The sequence below is a fragment of the Halichoeres trimaculatus genome, unplaced genomic scaffold (assembly GCF_033239565.1).
Source record: "Halichoeres trimaculatus isolate MK-OKI-2021-1 unplaced genomic scaffold, fHalTri1.1 fHalTri1_scaffold_8, whole genome shotgun sequence".
Classification (NCBI taxonomy): Eukaryota; Metazoa; Chordata; class Actinopteri; order Labriformes; family Labridae; genus Halichoeres; species Halichoeres trimaculatus.
Genome location: NW_027437186.1, coordinates 31,959,851 through 31,982,292, shown reverse-complemented (window position 1 = coordinate 31,982,292; position 22,442 = coordinate 31,959,851). Strand labels below are relative to the sequence as shown.

At 38.9% G+C, this 22,442-nt stretch overlaps 1 long non-coding RNA gene across 1 annotated transcript in view; it reads right to left on the bottom strand.

Moving 5' to 3' along the window:
- Nucleotides 1-16,261: 16,261 nt before the first annotated feature.
- The window catches only part of LOC141794669 (uncharacterized), a 41,703-nt gene continuing 35,522 nt past the window's right edge, over nucleotides 16,262-22,442 (bottom strand). The window contains exon 3 of the long non-coding RNA XR_012598545.1: nucleotides 16,262-16,313. This is a non-coding gene — a long non-coding RNA (uncharacterized LOC141794669). The remainder of the gene's footprint in view (nucleotides 16,314-22,442) is intronic.

Below are 22,442 nucleotides of genomic sequence, written 5' to 3'. Positions count from 1 at the left end.
ATAAACTGGGTTGGAAAAAAGTTTCTACTTTTCTCCAGCAGAGGGTGAACTGTTTCCCTCTGACTCATGTGATGTGCATTTTATGGGAAAATATGGCTCCTGATAAATCCTTTTAAATTCACAAGGTCTGGAGTTAAAATAGCAAACTAAAAATCGTAAATATTGAAGAATCACAATGTAAATCAAAAACCCCAAATCGTAACGGAATCGAATCGCAAGACTAGCGTATAGGCTGGGGCGATAAAATCTATTACAAATTTTTAGGGGAGAAATGTTTCTCTCTGACTCACATGATTAGCATTTTATGGGAAAATATGGCTCCTGATATAGTCTGTAGACAATATCATCATCGTTAACTTTTTCACATGGTCTGCTGTCAAAATAGCAAACGAAAAATTCTAAATATCAACTAAAAAAAGAAGAATAGCAATTTCAATCGAATCAGCACCCCAAAAATCATAGCAGAATCGAATCACAAGAATAGCTTATCGCCCCAGCCCTATTATCTTATGTAAAAATATAAATAATCACTGTTTAAATTAGTGAAAGGAAGTTAAACAGTCCACTGTACGCTCTGGTAACCTTTGGAACAAATCAGAAAATATGTTATTTTATGTAACCTGAAGTGGCTTTTTTTCCACTGTTGAAAGAGTTGTGGATTCTCACATTTGCAGTTATAATTTATTCTTCTAAAGTCATAACCAGGCTGCTTCAAGGGGATATAAGAAATTCAGCTCAACTGCTGTCTTCTCATCAGTTACTTTTATTACAACATTGCTGCTTATGAGTAACTCACTGACTGGCTGACCAGCTTTGAAATGCAACTTAACTTTCAAATCTGCCTAAAGAAGCAGGCTGCTGATGAAAAAATGTTTGTCAACTTGGATTCTGGCATTTTTGAAAAAAAACTTTGTTGTTCAGGAACGACCTGTTTAAATTGAGATTAAAATAAAACAGATTGTATTCAGATGGAAAGTTAAGATACACTGTTGGAGTAGATACTATTGGTACAAAGGGGGAATGTTTTCATAAAAAAACCCAACAAAAACTGAATGCTTCCATTAGAAAAAAGTAAATAAATTCAGAGCACATCCTGTGTGGGAGTATCACCATTTTCCACAAACAAAGCCATTAGGACAATGTTGTTACATTAAAATTCATCTGTAAACAATCCCTAAATGTGACAGTTAATCACATCTGATGGCAGCTCCTTTAGGACAGTGCTCATTTAGTTCGTGTCCATCGTGATGGTTGTGAGCATAATTGCAGCTAAAACCCACTTATATGATTACATGCTGCTGATTATTGCAGATTAAAATTAAAATTGTAAAACAACTGGGGCATTTCATGCTATCAGTTTTCCAAGTGTAATAGCATTAAGTCTCAAAATACACACACATGCACACACACACACACACATACAAACACTGTGGACATCCAGTTAAATAAATTCATTTGTTTCGTGCTAAGCTTATTTCCAGGAGATGAGGAAATGGAGTGTTTTTTCTTCTTGCTTTTCATCTCTGGATAGGATTTAGGAAGCATGTAAGTGAGGTTCTCTTTGTTATTTACACCGGGGCCTGGGCCCCTAAGTTTATCCTGCCTCATATGGAGCCAGCTTAAGAGGCAGTGAGCTCCGGGGACAATGCCTCTCAGAGGAAACAAAATGACTCCTGTGTTTCATCTGTTGTTACGGTAAAACGTGGTGGCTCTAAATGACCATTTCTATGCATATGTGGATTGGTGTTTGCCTTTGCTCTGGCGGGGAGCCACGGGCTGATCCCTCTGTTCCCCATATGGCAGCATTGTGGTGAAAAAGCTGGACAATTGGCCCCTCCCTGGGGTAAAGATCCCAGGTCTCGCTGCTGGAGGAGAAACTGTTGGTTTCACTTTTTATCTAAACCCCCGCAGGTGACCAGACAGCCTGCAGGCACACACACACATCAGAAACCAAACACTTACACACTTTCATTTCTAAACACACAGGTTATTTAACAAGGTGGGAATGAGGTATATTGTGTGAAAAGGGTGGTAGATGTGTAATTTCCACAATGTAAGAATGCAAAATTCACAGGTTTTGTGTCTCTGTAGCATCTTTACACGAATCTATTATTGTGTTAATCCACTGAAGGAGAGTCTAATTCAATCAGTTCATAAGCCAACCACTCCAATCTGAGGCTTCTCCCTCCCCTGATTCACATCTTAATATACATCTGATCACAGCCCCTCTATCTTTATGTAATAAATCACTTTGCTTCATTTGTTCAACAGTTAATACGATAAAAAAAGAGAAATAGAAACTACAAGTGAGAGGCCCCTGGTGGAAATACCCACAGGCTCTAATAGCTCACTTGACTAATTTGGAATGAATTTTTAAAAGTTCATTACGATATGTAAATGCATATCCACATCAGAATCTGCCGTATCTGCAAATATGCAGATGATGCAGCGACGTACGTTGTAGCCTGTGTTGTTTAGTTTTAATGAACAATGCTTTCCCCCCACAGACGGATAATGTGACTACCCATGCTCCTCCTCTCCAGTCGGGGTTTGTCTCAGTTTGCTGAAGTTATCGTGTCCTCCCTGTCACTCGGCTCTGTTTGCATGGCTGTCACATCGTCCGGCCTTTAATGGAGAAATTAATTACCACTGGTGTCATCTCTCACGACACAGGAGTCAATTTGATCATGTTAACCAAATGAAAGGACCACTTGATATACCCGTCTTTTGTAATCACGCTTTGATGGAGAGGATTAAAATGCATTTAGGCTATTTAACAGTATTCATTAGACACAACTGCCATTATGAGATATGAACTATTAATTGATTAAGGAGGTCACATTCTCACTCTTTAACCTTGATGAAAAAAATTGGAATTGAGATGTCTAATAAAGAATAAATGGTCTTTATATCACAGCCAATTTTTCTGCCAGTGGTGAAATAAAATGATTTTGGGATACCAAAAATAAATCCTTAAGGAGAATTAGAGCTTTGATTTGTTTGTTTGGTGCAAAAATAAAAATTACTTTGATTCAGCTACATTTTGTTGTCAGAGCAGATTTACAATACTACAGAAGACTTGAAAAATATTGATAATATTTAAAGGCAGCACAGTATTTTTCTTTTGCTGTGCAGTTTGGGTGCTTGTACTTAATGAAAGGATCTAAATACTCCTTTCATTACTGTTTGTGCTCCTAATGTACCTTGTTAACCTACCACTGACTCACTAAAATGGGAATCCCCTGCCTGCTTCTTAAAAACACCCACACTCACACAGGCACACACACCAGCCCTGTCAAAAGACTCCTTTGTTTGTTTCATCGTTTATTCCTTTTACTTCCAGAGTTCATTCCTAAGCCTGCCCTGGACTCCCTTCACCAGAACTATCTGAATGTTGCTTTGTCACTCCACGCTGATTCTTCATAGAGCTCAGGCCAAGCTTAACTAATCACTCATAAACGTTTGCTGAGTGGACGGCCACCGCACACAGCAAAACAAATCACCCGCCATGAACACCCTAATTGGCCCTAAGGTCTGAGAGTCTGAAGAGAGTGTAACACTGTTGTCTGACAGAGAAACCTATCTATTTCTTGTATTTCCCTGCTTAAACCTTGACGATAAACTGCAGGATGTGCATACTGCCAAACACACCACACGCTCTCCACCACCATGCAGGTTTGTGAATTGCTAAAGAGTAACAAAGCTGTTTTGTGCCCGGCAGATAAAAGACCTGTGTACCGGCGAGGTCGGCCACTCCATAAATATGTTGGCTCTTCTTATTACAAGCTGTGTCCATGACAAAGGACAAACAGCTGGGGAGAGAAATGCTACATGGCAGGAATGGACAAGGGCCATTTTCAGCCTGGCTGGTCAGACACCAGCCCCTGAGCTGTCCCCGCCAAGGCTGTTTACTTGACCCACAGGAGAGAGGGAGAGAAAGTTGACACAGTAAGCCTGCAGCTCTCCGCCCTCCACCTCAAACACATAATCTCTCACTCTCAGTCTCTTTTTTTCTGCCTCTGATGACAAAGATTAAGCCTCAGAACAATATCTCCAATGCTGAGGAAGGGTCATCAATTACCCTGTGATACTCTTCATTACCTTCCACCTGTTTCAACCCAACCTCCCAACACCCCCATGGGCTGTATGATATCTGATGCATTAGGAAGGAAAGTTTAAGACAACCTGAAGAGGTGTATGAATGTTTCTGCTGAGCAGACAGTTTTGCATGCAAATATTTTGCAACAAAAAATCTTAGGTATGCAGGCTTACACTTGTGGGTTCTACTATTACCGTCTGCTACGTATATCTTTTTAATATAGTGTTAATGTGGCTAATTGATGTGTTAATGCATTCCAAGGTCTTCTCTTTCTTTGCAGCAGACTGTAGCTTGAAAATCACAGGATGGAGGACTAACTAAAGGATATTAACAGTGGAGAAAAACGCTAAACTTTAGCTGACGCTTAACCTCTTAAGACCCAAGCTTTTGTCTGGTGCGCAATTTTTTAATTCATCTTGCTATTTGAGATAAGACCATAATAAGTATAATAACTAAACTCGGTCTTTGTATGCGAAGTTTGATTTTTTTGTGGTATGAGTTCTCTATTAATTGTTTTTTAGTAGTGTTATTATGCTTAAATATGTTGTTGTTTTTTTCACTAAAATGGGTGTAATGCTGTGATTTCACCAAAAGATGATAAGGGCAGTGTCCCTAAATGTGGCTAATAGGTCAAAGTTTTAAAAATTGAAGTATCAGGATAAAGTACTCATCAAACTAAACACTATATAAGATAAGGCTGGAACAGAAGATCATCATCAACCTTTATTCAAATTTCCCTGAGAAATCATTGAGGGTGACCCTAATTTCCAATGATGCCAAGAGTGCATACAAAATACATAAAAAAAGTCCAAAAAGTTGATATGACTACCACGGGAATGAGTAAACAGAATAAAACTAGAAAAGCACTCAAGAGAGCGCAGACCTCTGCCAAGCATACTGTGATTGTCACCAACACTCTAGTCCTACTTTAATGTTATACTCCCATTCAGCAGACTGTCTGCTTCAATTTGGTGTTAGTTGAAGGTTTGTATGGCAATTTGTTTCCTGAAAATTATGATGACCCAGTACAAATTTCATATTCTGGATCATAGTATCCAGAATAATGCCAGGATCTAGATCATAGTTTTACATCTGTCAGAAATTATGGTGACCTTGTCTTGTATTGTTTTGCAAAGCAATCCGACCATTTATGGTGGAGTTATATACACATATGGTGAAAACAGCCCTATCTCACAATGATAAAGAATCCTTTAAAAAAACCCTGGATCCAGACAGTGATCCAGATCACCTCCAAAATGTTATCACTTCTTCCTTATCCCATTATGACCAATTCCTGAAAATTTCATCAATATCCATTGGTTACTTTTTGAGTAATGTTGTTCACAGACAAACAGACAAACTCTCCCAAAAACATAACCAAATGAACAAGTGAACAAACAAATGAAATATATGAAATTAAACAATCAAAAGGCCAGACAATTACATTAAAACAATAACATTCTGGTAACAGGCGGCTCAAAATAATATTTCCAAACTGTCCAAAAGGGATAAAACTACTCAAATTCAGGTTGTGTTACAAAATGTTCCAGGAGTTTGTAGCACTGACGCTAAAAGCTTCAGGTCAGTCCTGGCACGAGGAACCAGTTTCTCACTTGATCGAGTTGAAGAGGAACCAGGTTTTAGATGAACCAGAGAGGTGATGTATGATGGTAGCTTTACGGTTAGTGGGTGAATGGGAAAAAAAAAAATCTTCATTTATTACTCTTCAGGTGGGTGATAGCTTTGAGGTGTTTTGTCCTCAGGTCTGTGGTGATTTCCATACTCTAAAATACTGATCTCTTAGCATTTGTGATGCCTATTGACATTAGCTTAAACTCAAAGTACTTTGGTGGTATTCCAGTTCTGTTTGAAAAAAAGCACAAATTACTTTTGGCTTGCTAATCATGCTGTCTGGGAGTATTTTGAAGTGAAAATGTGAAATGTTTATTACTAGGGCGGTAACGGCAAACAGGATGGTGCTGCTGTAGCTTAACTCTGATGTGTCTCAATGAAAAAATAGCTTGTGGTAAAAACACTACATACTAAATAAGTAACATGTTACTTCCAGATGCTTCCATTTGCATTAATTTTTGAGTTACAAAGGAAATAGTAAGCACACATTCACTATGAGACAACCACGGTACCTCTGAGCAACATAGGCCTGAAAAGTCTCGACTCACACAGAGCAAGTTTTGATAGATTTTGTTTCTGTTTCAGATATGAGAGCAATTATATTTTATTACGCAAGAATGACAGAGATGCAAATGAAAAACATCTGATAGCAGAAAACTTCATTTTTGTGATAGCTTGTAATTTTTCACTGCAAATCACATCATATTCTTTCTTTTTTTTTCTAAATGAACTGTGCTTTGAGGTTTTTCTCTGCATTAGATTATACCTGATATGTGGATCAGTCATAGTTGAGGAGCCTGATTATGTCTGATAAAGAGAATTGGTTTCTGAAAGGGAGACAAATAAATTGGCAGCGCGTGAGGTGCATTCACAAAAAAAGTAAAGCATGTTTTCGATCAAACAAGACTCTTACGAGGAGCAGAGCAATCCAGGGAAAGATGAGAGTGAAAGAAATTAAACAACTGTCAGAAAAAAGTCTCAAATTAAAACACAAGAATTCTTCTTTAAAATGATGTGAGAGCGCTCAAATCAACTTTATGTTCAGCTTATGTGACCCTTTGCTGTTTATGACTCACCATTATCTCCTTTTACTTCATTTTGATGGTCAAAGAATATCAAATAACTATTTTTTTGGTGGTGATTGATCAGAATCACCTGTTAAAAAGTAAAACTTCAAATTGTTGTATTTTATTCTAATGCATTCATTAATTTTCGATCTCTTTAAATGACCTTCCCTTGCTCTCATACTTCTCCTCCTGTTTGTTTAACAGATATTTGTTCCAAAAGGCCTCGTGCAAAATGAATGAGGGGTGTTAGTTGAGGGTGAAAGAAACCTAATTCCCAGGGGAGGGGGACTCGTCTAAGTGTATTTAAAAAGCAATGCTTGTAATTTATGAGCTCATATTATTTTTTGTAATTAAATACCACCTGAATATTTAACACAGTCAAACCAGCTCTGCAGCAAAATGGTTTCTATGCTGTTTGGACTATCAAGTAACTATTGTCTCACAAAATGAGATATTAACTGAATTGAAAACCATCCCCTGTCGCATTTGATAATTTATTTGCATAATTAGGCCTTAATTTTAATTCACTATGCAAATGTATGCCCCTTTTAAATTGCATTTAAATGTGAACTGGATCCAGTGTCAGGCCTAATGTGGATGTATTTAATTTTATTATCTGCAAAGCATGAGAAATTGTTTGGGGCTAAATAGGAAAAGGGAACAGCACTGGTGATTTGAGAATATTTTCAAATGAGAAAAAAAAAGTTTCTTTTTCAATATTCTTGTTTTCACAGTGTCCTCTGCGTTGAGTTATACAGTATCTGTTTCTATTTGGATGTCCATTCCTTTCTGGGGAGTGTTATCTCTTGTTTCACTTTTTAGAAAGGAGTTGTGCTTAGGAGGCATGCATTGCCATCTATTATTCTGTGAATCAAACGGGGGCAGAGACAGGGCAGCTGAGAGAGGGTGAGCCTCCGGTCCAGTCCAATGGTGGCCTTTGTGGACTGAGGGAATACAAACTCCAAGACAGGACAAAGTCAGAGGAAATTGACCTGCTTGATCCTTTCCTTGAGAGGGAGGCGGCACTCGTCCTTTCATCTTATCCCGAGGGCCCAGATCTTCAGGGCTACACTTAACAAACAAAATACTGTCTGGGCCTGACTCATGGGTGTCTTTGGAGCTGGGAGATGCTGATACCCAGGGTGGCAGCGGGCTGGTAAGGAGGAGGAGAAGGAGGGGGTGGGGGTAACCTGAGACAGACAGGCCTCTGGGGCAGGGAAGTAGCCAAAAGGGACAAATTAGCTTTAGACAATAGGGGACCTTTTCCACCAGGGGGATAATTAAACGTTTCTTCATCAAAGCTGAGACAGTTTGCAAGCTGCTCATTTTGTAATTCTATCATGTTCGCCCCTGAGATATGCTTTCTGTATTTGGTCCACCCCCTCCACTTGAAACCCTTCCTTAATACATTGCCATGGTGATAATTTAGATGCTGTTTGATTACTCTGTTGGGGGTGTTAATTATACAGAGTTAGCGGTGGTGTAATTGAGCCCAGTGGAAACAGAGGGTCTATTGGAGGGGCAACATGTATGTTCCCTCTTAGCATCCTGCACAAAGACCTTTGTGTTTTCTATTGTTGCTCAATGTGAGGACCATTCAGGAGCACATTGTGAGGATTCTGCAGTTGTTAAAGCGCAAAGTAAAGAGGTTTGTTGAAGATAAAGTCAGAATGAGAAGCTGCTTTTTCAGTCATTATCTTAAAGTTCAAGAGATAAATTATAAGATCATATGAATTAAAGGGAATGAAATAAAAATTTAGACTTTAGAGCACTTTAAGGACTCAAACCTACTTTTTGTGAGCCTGCATGTGCCCGTGCTGTTTAGTACATGGCCTAACGTGGGTGAAGCATAATGTGCATGCTCCTGAATGTGTGTACAGCTAGAGGACATTGTGTGCGAGTCTTTTTCCTTGTCCACTGAGCTGTGGACCACAGGGTTTGTTGTGTGCCTTGGATCACACGGAGGAAGCTGAATGATGTTGCCCCAGCTCTGTGAAGGAAGGGCCATGCTTGGCTGGCTCCAGAACAGCCTTAACAGGATATCACAGAAGAAACTGTGGCTTTTGTCCAGCTCTCCTTTACAAAAAAAAAAGAAGAAAAAGGAAAAAAAAAAAAGCTGTGTCAAAGGGACTTGGGAGGGTGTTTTCTTTTTCAACAGATGCTAGAACAGTGTGTAGCAGCTCTCTGGAAGCCCATATCTACAATGGCGCCTATCTAACCCTGTGACATCATCAAAGAGCGTGCTGTGTGGGGCTGCCGGGATGCAGTGTAGGATTCGTGCCATTACAACAGCAGCAACATGTCTCGTGAAGCACCAGTGAACAACGCTGAGCACCAGTGCTTTTACCCCCTGCTGGAGCGTTTTCTAACATGCTGCTGCAACAAGGTAAACCAGGAGGGTTTGGATCTGACGGACAGGACTTTTTCCTTCTTTCAAGTTGTTTTAAAACAGCAGCAGTAGCTTTCATTCTTGAATACATGTAAATGTTGGAGAAACAGCATAATTAAACTAATCTTTCCACTCTGACCCATCGTAAAGTATTCACCCAGCATGGACATACCGACGTGCATGCCTCTCTGCAGTACAGTGAAGTGTGTTAATAATATGGCCGCTGTCACATAAGGAGCATTACAGAAACAGTCAGAGTGTTTGTCAGGCTACAGCCATGCTGAGAGCAGCCCATCTCTGTGAAAGCCTTAGCCTCAGGGCTGTAGACAGACCCCTGGGACCAGCCGGCACTCAAGGGCCTATTTGTTCAACAGAATGTGTTATTCTATCACAGCAAGCCTGTCACAGCAGCAATCATTCAAATACCCATTCATTTCTGGAATTCTGAATCCCCGAGCCTCGAAGGACCATCAAGAGCCCGTTTATTTGTTTAGTTTTGGACAGGGCTTGTCTCTTTGATTCATGGACGCTGAAGTTAAAACCGCCTCGGAAGATGTTCGTTTGTTCATAAGAGAGGGTTTTAAGACTTTAATTCTTCTGCAATTTAGGGGACACCACAAATCAGAAGAGTCTTCTGAATAAAGACTAAACATCCCATGATAAGAAGACTTTTTTGTCACAGCGTTTTCCTTCAGAAACAAGTCAATAACACACTAAAGAAATGGTAGAATGTTTTTATGGTGCCAAGGAGAAATTTGTGCATGTTTTTTGTAGGATTTTTGACTTTAGCATTGTGGCCCTTGCCTCTTGTCCAATGCATGCTGCTTTGGCCTAGGGATGCACCGATATGAAAATTTTGGCTGACACTGATATCCAATATTAATAATGTTATGGCAGTTAACCGATATTTACTGATATCAATATTGGTTACAAAAAAAAAACAAACAAAAAAATCAATCTGAGATGGCGTGCCAAGGTAGTTCAGAAAGAGGGAGCAGCGCAATCATGAGAAGAGACGACCATGAAGAGGATCAGAGGATGGAGTGCCCGAGATGATCAAAAAAAAGTACATTTTGTCTGATTTTTGGATCAAAAACAGGAAGAGAGACATAAAAGAAGAGAGTCCACTCTTCTAAGGTAGTTTTGGTGTTTACATAGTCATTAAAAACAACATTTTTGGGGTCTTGAAAGATCGTTCAAGATGCTCTGACAATGCCGGCAGCTAATGAGTAAATATCGGCCGATACCGATATGTAAAAAAAAAAAAAACAATGATGAACATTGGCCGATATTGATATTGATACCGATATATTGTGCATCCCTACTTTGGCCTTTTACAACCCTGAACAAGGTGAGTTGATCACAAATAAACTGATAAGGTGTATAATTCTGAAACTGCAATGGAAACAAAGTTTTGAAGCAAAGTAATCCAAAATTATCACAGTTAACCTCCTGACAATCAACTTTTAATTGCAAATTTTGTCTTCTTTTTTATTTACACTACTATTCTAAAAAATACATAAATTTGCAGCCTGATCTGCTTCTTTCTACTTGCAGCAGTCGTTTTAAAACTACCTTCATTCACCGTTCATGAATGTTTTTCTAATTGAAAGTGATATCTTAGTGCAAGCTGTTGGTCCGGGCCTGTGAAGAGTGCTGGTACAATAGACCTGTCAGGGTTGATGGATCTCCAACACAGCTGGGATATGGGTCCCCAGACCGAAGCCAATAAGAGCAGGGTCAGTATGTAAAAGCAGAGGCTTATAAGAGCTGTCTGTCCAAGACTCAAGACACAAAACACACACACACACTGGTCTGATCAATAACATATTGTTCTGAGAGGGAGAGAAGGCGTGCTGGAATAAAGAACTGGGATTACAGAGTAAGTGATATTGGAAAAAATTGAGGATTGTTTCTTAAAATCAGTATTTTCTGTTGGCTTTTCTCCCTCACTTTGACTATAATCAATGGAGAGTCCATTTTGGTTTGGCTGGTTGATGATAGCCGGTCATTACAGATTAGCCAGAGTGAGTAATGGGAGCCCCACAGGGCAGAGTAATGCAATTCAATAACTGCATTTGTGGACTGCACTAGGGTGACTGTGATTATGTTTTTGGGTTCAGGGAGACATATTAATCTGGCCAGAATTCACAAACAAAGGCTTTTATACACGGATGCTCCCTTTATCTCTGCTTTTCTATCAGATAATAGAAAAGTATAATGTTTCTTCAAGTCCATAACTTCATAGACTAATCCCATCACTTGCCTCCTGCGGTGATATTTCAGTCTAATCTCTGGCTTACTTTACTGTTGGACGACTTGAGGAAGAAAACAAGACCAGGCACCCCTCTGATGCCAATTAATTAGGAGGATATGAATATTTCAGTGCTCTATGATACAATGGTGGCTGCACAGAGATAGAATTCACAACAGCTCCTAATGGAATATTAAACATGTGGTGACGTTATGGGCTTCTTTTTCTCAGCTTTCACTGAAGGTGTGCATGAGGAAAAGGGTTCACAGGCTGGTCACGGTGTCCGTTAGGAAGTTATTAGGCCTGAATGTCTTGTCTTTGTCGGTGGCTGAAACTGAAAACCTTAACTTAGAGTTGGATGTTTTTTTTTTTCGTTTGGTATAAGAGGGAAATTAAGCTGACAAACCAAAATTAGTGATGCACGATATATATGTATCAATATCAGTATCGGCCGATGTATAAAAGTGGTATTTATTTTAAAGTGATATTTACTTATCAGCTGTGGGTCATTTGTTTTCTATGATTACGTAAACACCAAAACTGTCCAAGAAGAGCAGAATATCTTCTTTTATATCTCTCTTCTTGTTTTTAATTCAATAATCAGACAAAATGTACTTTAATTGATCACGTTCATCTCGGGCGCTCCATCCTTTGATCCTCTTCATGATCGTCTTTTCTCAGGATTGCACCGCTCTTTCTCTCTGAACTACCTCGACACATCATCTCAGATCGTTTTCTTTCTTTTTTTTTTAACCAATATTGTTATTGGTAAATATCGTTTATTGGCCATAACAACAATATTACTATCGGTGCATCCCTAATTAAAACTGTAGACCAAATTTAAAATTCAAATTATGTATTATTAGAGCTGTCAAAAGTATTCACAACCATTACACAAGCAGAAGTATAGATAGTAGGGTTTAAAAAGACTTTTGTAGAAGTTGAAGTTTCAACTCTACTTTTTTACTTAAGTAAAAGTGTAAAAGTACTGGTTTCAAAACTACTTGAAGTATAAAAGTAAAAGTAATGTAAGGGGAACAAACAGCACTAAGGACAAAAGCTAGTGACTATAAAGTTTTGTCAAAATGTTAATGTTGAAAAAATGTGGAGCAGCTGATGTTGATCAGTAGGGTCTTACTAAACACGGGCTAGATTGCTTCAAACTAATCCAGGTTAGCCAAAATGTTTGATTACTTCATTTAGACACTATCACAACGCCAGTAGTGTTTCCCAATGTATGTATGATGAATTTCATTTCCCACTTAGAGCTAGACCAAAGCATAAGTAATTTAAGGTGACTGTAGATAATTTGCTTAGAGCTACTGTACTTAGTAGGTACTATTTCCTGTTTTGTGACAGCAGAGCATAGCACTGGGTCTTCTCCGTGTTATTTGACTGTCATGATGCAGTGTGTTCACCTGGTGATGGTTAAACAAATGTAGTGAGAACTTCACTGGCTTATTATACAGGCTCAGGCTCAAGCAGTGTTTTTTTTATACCTCTAATCTAACCTCAATCCCAATGGCGCAGTTTATCTGGATAGGTTTTTTTTGTGTGTGTGGTTGTTGTTCTTTTTTTGATGACAGGCTAGAATGAAAACAAGCCAAAATGAAACAGGAGTATCGAGGTTATTTTTTTTTCTAATTTAGGGAGTGGAAAGTACATATATTTGTCAAAAAAGTAAAGAGTAGAAGTAAAAAGTCAGCTAAAAAAAAAAAAACTACTTAAGTTAAGTATAGATACCCAAATTTCTACTTAAGTAAGGTATCGAAGTATTGTTACATTGTTACTTGACACCCCTGATTATAATTCACTTCAGGAAGAAGAAAAAAAATTTAGCCATCATCCTCATATTTTTCAAGCTCCATGTTAGCAAAGTCAGTTAGCTAACGTATCGTCCTGTATGTTTCCAAATAAAAGTTCAACAGAAAAACAGTCGTGACAGTCTGTGTCTCTAAACATTAAAAATGTGTGTTTTGCGTACCTGTCATCATGTTAAATATTCAGCTTCAAATGTTGCCAAACAAGTCTTCACGTAGTTCTGCTTCATTTTCTTAATACTGACAAAGATTTGCATGAAGGTGTTCGCAGACACCACAGGGGAAATATTTGGGACACAAAAGCCATTTCTGTGCCAACAAACCATTTCAAAGCTGTTGTTTTACATTTATTCATTTAATTATTCTTCATTTTCATGCCAAACATATAATTATTTTCACATTAACACCTGCCACATTCTACACGCGTGTGTGTATGCTCTCTCTGTGTAATCTTCATCATTAGGTGGGTTTACCTTGAACATGCATGTGTGTTTATTCTAGCAGACACTATTTTTAGAAACAGTGCAGCAGCATGAGGACAAACCTGCAGCTGTGATATGAAAGAGATGCAGATTTCTGTCTTTCTTCTCTCTGGCAGGGATCACACTGGCAGAGCTTGTGTTATTCATGGACAGACTCATTTCCTGCAGCAGCAGCGGCACGGTTCGATAGTGAAGCTGTAAAACAGTTTCAGCTAGCCATAAACACATTTGATGAAAACAAATTAGGAGCGAGAAATATAACTGACGGAAAACATAACAGCCGGCAATGGAATCACATTAGTGGGGATGCTGGATGCCGCTGCAAATAAATGTACATTTAATAAATGGATAAATACAACACATAAAGCCCTATGTTGCCAAAACTAATTCATCATTTAAATGTCTCTCTCTTTTTCCATTAAATCTCGTATTAAAACACCTTTCAAATAAATGTGAGGCTTTAACAACCTGACAGTTCAGCTCTGCGCTAACCTGTTGACACCCAGATACTGAAGCATCGCTTACAGGGAACTTTACGCCTTTCACATGAAATCACTAATGGCAATAATCTTTTGACAACATGAGATGAAAGTCCCTCTGATTTGTTGCTGTGACGCAGAACTATTCTTGTTAATGAATTTTTAATATCCTTAATGACAGGAGAGGAACGATGTAATTAAAAGAGCAAGTCAGGAAAAACGCTGACTCCAACTCTTTATGGGGACCGTTTTAATGTTAGTTTAATTGGAACTAACACATTATCTTAATGAACAGATTGCCTTCAAGGAGACCATTTCGCCTCCCCTATAGCAAGCTCAAACTAGCCATTATGCATATAAAGAAATTTCTTTTGCAATCTATGAAACAGTGACAAGAATTAATTGGAAGGGATGAAGACTTTGTTTTACAATGTATTTCAGTAAACTTCCAGAGATCGCTCTGTCACTGGGCAGGGCTGAGGGATTTGAAGGTGGTGAAGTGAAGTGCGGGCCTGGTGGCTGCAGAAGCTTAGTGGCATGAAATACATGCATAAAGCCAAACGTGGCCAACAAGCGGACAAATTGACCACTCCACAACCTTGACACCGTTGACACCTGGACACCTATCAGCACCCTCTTTTTACTGAGAGGAAGACACGGGAGGAGGCTTGGTGTTAGGGTGTTTTTTACGCTGGGGAGCTCTGGGCAGTTGAGTTTAATTTGGGATTTACAAGTGACATTGTGCCCCCATGGCTGTCTTCTTACTGGGGCCGGGTTTATGGAGTGAGACAGTGGGGTCTTTTCCTTGTGATTAGCAGGCCTGCGAGCAGCCATGCACAAAGTATTATAGCCCACAGCATTATGTATCAGAGTTTACAGACCCCCCTCATCCCTCCATCTCTGCAGACCCCCTTCATCAACTGCATCAAACCCCCCACCTTCACTCACACCTTTGGAAGGTCAAGCCTCTCAAACAAGTCAATAACTAATGAAGATGTGCAACGTATCTGCCAGACACGAGGAAATTTAAAAAAAAGAAATTTGGAGGAAATTCAGAAGCAGAAAAATGCCAGAAAGAGAGACAGCGAGAGAAAAACAGATTAATATTATTAAATGATTTGGGATTTGCAACTAAAAAGGGGGGAAAGCAGGGTATGAACTGTGAACAGCCACATGACGACCCGGAGGCTTATCTCGCAGAGGCTGTTTGGCTTAAGCCCGGGCATTAATACACTGATAGCCTACGGAATAGCCAAGCATAAAATGAATGTGAAAGGATGAAGAAACAACAAGAAAAGGGTGGAAGAAAGAGGATGAAAGTGGTTAGGTCTCCAGCTTAACAGAGCAGAAATATAGAACTACCAGCAGCATTACAGGGAGGCCCTTATTGATATGAGTGTTATTTCTGAGACAAGCTTTTGTCACCGTGTTACAAACAAAAATCCAAATAAGACTATAAGAAATGACTTTTTGGAAAGTTCTGCAGGTGCCACAACACCTTTAAATGAACAAATATATAAATGCAAAATGGAAAAAAATAATGAAGTTGGACACATTTATCAACAAGACAGAATAATAAGGTGCTTGAAAGCTGATAATTGAATTTGAACAAACATAAAGATCCGGTGAAAGAGACAGAAATAAAGGAAACAAACCCTCCACGCAGTCTTTGTACGCGAGCCCAGCGCTGAGGCTTTTATCCCTTTTATTTTATTGATTAAAAAAATCCCAGAGGCACTAAAACGTACAGTCAATGATTAATGTCCCTCTCAGAAAAAGAAATTATATGGAATAAATTAAACTACTGCAGCAGCAAATTGAAAAATAAGAATGTAAATGAGCTTTGAATACTTAATATCATAGAGAAAAATAGGCAATGAGGCCCAAAAATGATGAGGGATTAGCGCAGAAACATGACATTAGCTCTAATGGCAGAGAGTAGATTTTCTCTACTGTCAAAATTTAACTGTCGCATCTGATTTTCTGCCAGGTAAATGAAAAATGGGAGACAGTGTATGGCAATCGAAAGCACTAACCTTGTTCGCAAGGTGATGAAATATGGAGTCAGAGTTGCATGTCAGTACTCCCAGTCTGGAATAAGAGAATAAAGAATAATATTAATTTGAAATGCAATTATAGGGTAAGTAGCACTTATCCATTGTATGATTTTACTGTGACATTTACAGCCATGCAGGGAGATATCTAACAAAGAGAACAAGTAAATAACAACACAACAAATGCAGAGTAACACTGGAGCAGAGCTAAAAATGGGATGTGGATATAGGCTGGTTTGAGCTTCATACCCTCCTCCCAGCTCTGCCCTCACATCTGCACGGTAACAAAAAAAGCTCTCAGACAGTACTTAAAATGCAGTTTTTGGCTGCCACCCTGCCTCCCACATTACTCTAGTTATCCTGCAGGAGAGAGGAAAGGTGTGAACTGCATCAAGCAGGGCTCTCTCAGTTGGAACCTTTAATTATAACTTCACAGTATCAGTTACAGCAACCTTGCACAGATGCTAAAACCCTCAGAGGCTTGGCTACTCTACCTTACTTAATCTGAGCGGGAGGCACTGAGACAGTGCTGTACCATCAGCCAATTCAATCACAAGCCAGGGCACCACCGCAGTCTGCATCAGGGTCCAATCCTAGCACCAAAGTCACATGACCTGGCTACTTAGCATCCTTCATCAACACCTGTTTTCTTTGTGTGTGTATGTGTGTGCATTATTGTTATATGCCTCTTCCCCTCTGCTTGCAGCCTCTCTCTTTCCACAGGATGCAGAGGGCTCCGTGCGTGCAGAGCTAAAGACGCTATAAAAATTGCTGAGGTATAAAATCGAAAGTGCTCAAGCTGTCTGCGACTGGAATTGCCGGCTGGCTCAGGCCTGTTGGAGGTGGTGAAGGATCCCCGGCCAAGACCTGCAATAGTGTTGTAAATCAGAGAAAGTTTGTGCTTGTTTGTTTACATATTACAGGCTTTACAGTGGGCCTGCTGCAGTACACAAGGAGCTGTGCTTGGCCCGGGCTGTTGTACGGGTCATAAAACTAAAGAATATAATGGCTGTGTGCAACCTGAACCAGCCACTCCTGCACTTGTTCTTTGGTAAAATGGTTTTGTTCAGATGAGACGAGAAAACTTGTGTTACAAGCACAAACACTGAGACATGGAACTGCTGTTGTTGCTGCTTTTTGCGGGTGAAAAATGAGTTTTGTTAAGTCACGTGGATAAAGGTTAGGCTGAGTTAAGCCTGTGAAAATGCACAATATAAAATGACTATACATGGCAACTTTCATACATACAAACTCAGCAGCTATGAACTTGAAAATATCATTTTTTTTCTTTATTTCAAGCTGTTTTTTTTTATTTCTCCCTTTAGTTATGATTTATTCATAATTTTTTTATTTTTTTATTTTTTTAATCAAAAATGCTCTGTGATAATGGTGACAAAACAATTAGTAAAAAGTTGCATATGGTTGTTACAATAACAGAATTTTGACTTTGATATAATTTTAGTAGAAATGAAACAATATAAATACCTTTTTTGATACCATTTCCACAAAAAGTTATCTCCAGGGCACACAAAAATGGTTCATTACCTCCACCAAGGAGGTTATGTTTTTGGGAGATTTTGCCTGTTTGTTGAACATCATAACTCAAAAACTAACAAACTGATGTTAATGAAATTTTCAAGAAATGTCCAAAATGGGATAAGGAAAAAGCAATTTAATTTTAGAAGTGATCCAGATCACAGTCTGCATCCAGGATTTCTTAAAGGATTCTTTATCATTGTGAGGTAGGGCCATTTTCACCATATGTGTATATAACTCCACGATAAATGGTCAGATTGCTTTGCAAAACAATACAAGACAAGGTAATGATAATTTCTGACAGATGTAAAAGTATGATCCAGATCCTGCCAATATTCTGGATACTAAGATCCAGAATATGAAATATGTTCTGGGTCATCATCAGTCATCAGACAGTCTGCTGAAATGGAGTATAACATTAAAGTAGGACTAAAGTGCTTTTTTAGTTTTATTTATGACTTTTTTGTTTCTGTGTGTAACAGACAGATGTAATGTGTTTTCCTTTTAAATGCTTAAAGAGCCTAAAAAACATCAGTATAATGTAGATCTATGAATGAGGAGAGCTCATGGTGGCATGATGGAGGGCAGAGCAGAGACACACAGCAGAATACAAAACCAAATGTGGTGGCTTCCTGGACGTTTTGGTGCCAAGGTGCAGTCATAAAAAGCTTACTGTTACTCGAGCAGTACAGATTTCAAGATAAAAATGTGGGGATGTAAATGTGTTTTGTTTTCTATTTTTAAATATTCCTCTTTGTTTTTGTTTGGCGGTATTGTATTTCCTGTGTGAAGTCAGTAGGGTCAGGGTTATATAAGCGTTTAGCTTCCTCCTGTCCTTTCTCAAACAATGCAGGAATGTCAGGTACGTTTTTGCTTGGCTGTTGTTTTCATTAAAATAACAGACAGGATTATTGTAACATCATTGCTATTTAGGCGACACACTGTGTACATATTTATTTTTCTACTTAACATGTGTAAGTGTTTGAGATAATTAAAAATTGAATCAAATGTTTGTCAGTTTCAAGAGTGTAACAGCTGTGAAACAAAAATAACTTCTCACTTATCTCACTTGTTGTTGTTGTTGCATTGTTTATCTTATTAACATTCAACCTCTTTACCTTGATTTATAAGTTGATCAACCCCACCACTCACTCTCAGTCTCCCTTTGTTTGCAATTCTGACAAACAAAATATGACATCTTCCAATGTTTGTCTTTTTAGTGTCAGTTATCAATGTGTTCAAATAATAAGAGTCACAACTCAAAAATCTCAAAAAATGGTCAATACAGCATGAAAAATAACGTGTTTTGATAAAAAGCTGGTTCGATAAAATTAGATGGTGTTTTACAAAATCATTGCATTTTTGTGCCTAAAATTTATAATTTTAGGTGATGAATATTTGGTTAATCAGAGCCGACCTAGAGTACAGTTTGTTTGTTTGTCATTGTGACTCAGATCTTGTTAGAAATCTCCCCACAGCCTCAGAGATGGAGGCAAACATAAAAGTTCCTATGAGTGTGTGCGTATAATCCTCAGTTGGTGCACTGCTATATACAGGGATGCCCTGGTATACAGTACACTTTAAAAACCTCCACTCAGGTGTTACCGTGTCTTTCCAGGTGCACCATGAGCCAAAACACTTATCCTTAAGAGAGATCAAGCTTGCACGCTATCTTATCAGCTCTTACAGTGCAGCGCGTACAGTATAGAAGTACACTCAGCTACTCATGCAGACCCCGCTTACAGGAGATCAAACGTAGGTCAGAGACTCCAACATACACTCGCTGGTAATCCACACAAGTGCTTCCCTGTGTATGTCTGTGTGTGTCAGAAAAAGAGGGAGAGGACTCCAGGATTTCTCGGTGTGTGTCGGCGGCAGTGGTCTGCTTGTTTTGTGACAGTCATAGGCTGAGCACAGGAAATGCACCACGATGTGGTCAGTCACAGTTGAATTTTTTCAGTGATAAGGACAGAATTTTTTTCTCTCCGAGGCCTGACAGTCCATCCATACAGCACAGAAATGCATCTGCTGAGGTTTTGTCAGTAAAGCAACTAACATGAGAAAAAGTAGCGTGCAGCGTGCGGAGAATCATGTCACAAATTACAGTGAGACCGTCCCTTTTTCTTTTTGTATTTCTGTTTCCTCTGATCTGATCTAAAAGGGAACATATGTCAAGCCTGACCCCTTACACGTGCACACACAAAGAGCTGCACACACAGAAACATGCACACAAAAGGAGGGGGAAAATGAAGGATGGAGGAAGGTGACAGGTAAACAAATTCAGTGTCATATTCTCCTGCTGTCTTCACTGTGCCACTTGGCATTTTAATGGAAGGGAATCTGATGTAACATATAGTGGTAACTACAACAGCAGCCTCGTACCAGAGGGGAAAACTTAACTCCTCAGACCTATGCATTAAACATATTGTAGAATAGAGTGTAACATTTATCACTGTCATTCCTAGAGAGTTTGTGTAAATTTAAATGCGCTCAAGCGTGCTGATTCCCCCCTCTCCCTCTCTCTCTGCACAATGTATGCGTACAATGCCACCCCAAAGCCCATTTTCCCGAAATCCTTCTCATTGTTCTGCACGACCATACCACCAAACAGCTATTCATCTTTGGGGAATATGCTGTACAGAAATGTCTTTGTATGTGGGGCCCTTTTTCTGCTGCAGCACAACCCGTCCCCCTATTTTTCATCGTTTTGCACAAAATCTTGAATTAAAGAAAATATATTCAACAAAACTGCATATTTATTTCACTGCAGAGCACGTTTGTGGGTTTGTTTTCAACAAAATGTGCACAAATGGCTACTTTAAAACAGATTTCTGTCAGAAAAGGGAATTTAAATGCAGAGGTTATGCATGGTTTGGGTTGACTTATAAAAGAAGAAATTACATCAAGATAATCTGTTACTGGTTTTAGGTTTTCACTCTGACCCAGTGTAAGGGCCTTTAGACAATTAAATAAGATTTTGTGGATTATTCCTGACAAGTATTTTTCCAGGATTGTGAGCCGGAGTAAAATGGAACGATAATGCCTTAAGTGTGGAATATATCGGGACAGTAGTGCATGGCGATAGCAGCTGACACATTAAACATTAAAATAAATTACCTAACCTTTACAACTTGCAGCGCCAATAAGAGGAAAAATGACAGATCATGGGTTATTATTCACTAAGAGAGCCTATACATAATAATGATGTCATCAATAATGGCTGTGATATCACGGCTTCTGCAGCTTTTAAAAAACATTTAGGGGAATTACTTTATTTTGAATCATCTGTCTGAGTCCAGGACTCAACCACTCAGCCGGGGGATAAAAGGACAGAGACTTTAAAAGGGACCGACACAGAGAAACAGAGAGTATGAGAGAATGAAGAGTGCTGAGAGAGGAAGAAAGAAAAATGTGCCACATTACGCTGCTGTTACCAAACGGCGCTCATGAGTCAATTTGCCAAATAATGCGAACAGAACTTGACTGAAGAGGCACATCAGTACTATTAACGGGTAAGACTGTCAGTGACCAGCACAGCACTAATATATCTGCCATGACAAATAACAGAATTATCAGGAAAGGCTTTACAGCCAGTGGTGGGCTTTCATTTGTGTTGTGCTCTGCGCAAGAGGAAGTCATTTTTATTAAAGGGAGGGCATTAAGGCCATACATGTGAATATAAAGGCAGGATGTTTTGATTCTTCAAACCTCCTTTTTTACTGCATGCACAATGTATGTGCACAGAAATGAAATGTTAAGATTCTGTGAAGAAGAAATTACATGTGTCTTTATAAAACTTTTGCATCTTTTTGTGTGTCTGTGCTGAGAGAGTGTTTTCATTAATGACATCCAGTGCTCTTGAACACTCTTCTGTAGAGGCCACATGTCTACAGGTTTGGTTTTTGAGTGAAAAACATGACGTTTTTTGACGAAAGGAGGAATTATTGCAAAAAAAAGGGAAGCATGTTGCATTTCTGTTTTTGGAAACATGCTCACGATGCCACATGTTGAAACATTTTATGTTACCCTGGAAAAACTCACCTCTCTTAAACCTTTCATTTTCATCTAGTCTGGTTCAATGATCAGAATGGAGCAGACAACATGAAGTATAACAATGATTTCTCTAGATTTTTTTCTAATACGACATTAAAAAAGACAAATACTAAATATTAAAATCCACATTTAAGATGACAGTTGTCTTTTAACTCTGATTGTGTGATGAACTACTTATCTTCTTTCTTTTAGACAAACTTGAAAACAGAAACTGTATTTACTCACATGATACATCCTTATGGAGGGTGCATTGCCTTCGTTTGATGCTCACAGATTTGTCTCCTCTCATGTCCTTCAGAGAAGTGTTTCTCAACGCACGCTGCAAATGTGAAAAAAAACAAGATTTTGCTCTTTACTTCCCAATGATGCCCCCTGATTGATGCCGTCTGTTCCATCTGATCATACATTATAGGACACATTACAGCATATTGTGCATTTCAGTAAGGGTCATTTTCAGAGAGCCGTTTACTCTGCCTCTGCAGAAAATCTTAAATAAATTTAATTGTCTGCATCCGCCATCAGAAATGACTTTATGCGTTTTGCTTCATAATTAAGAGCTTTCACATCCATAAACTTA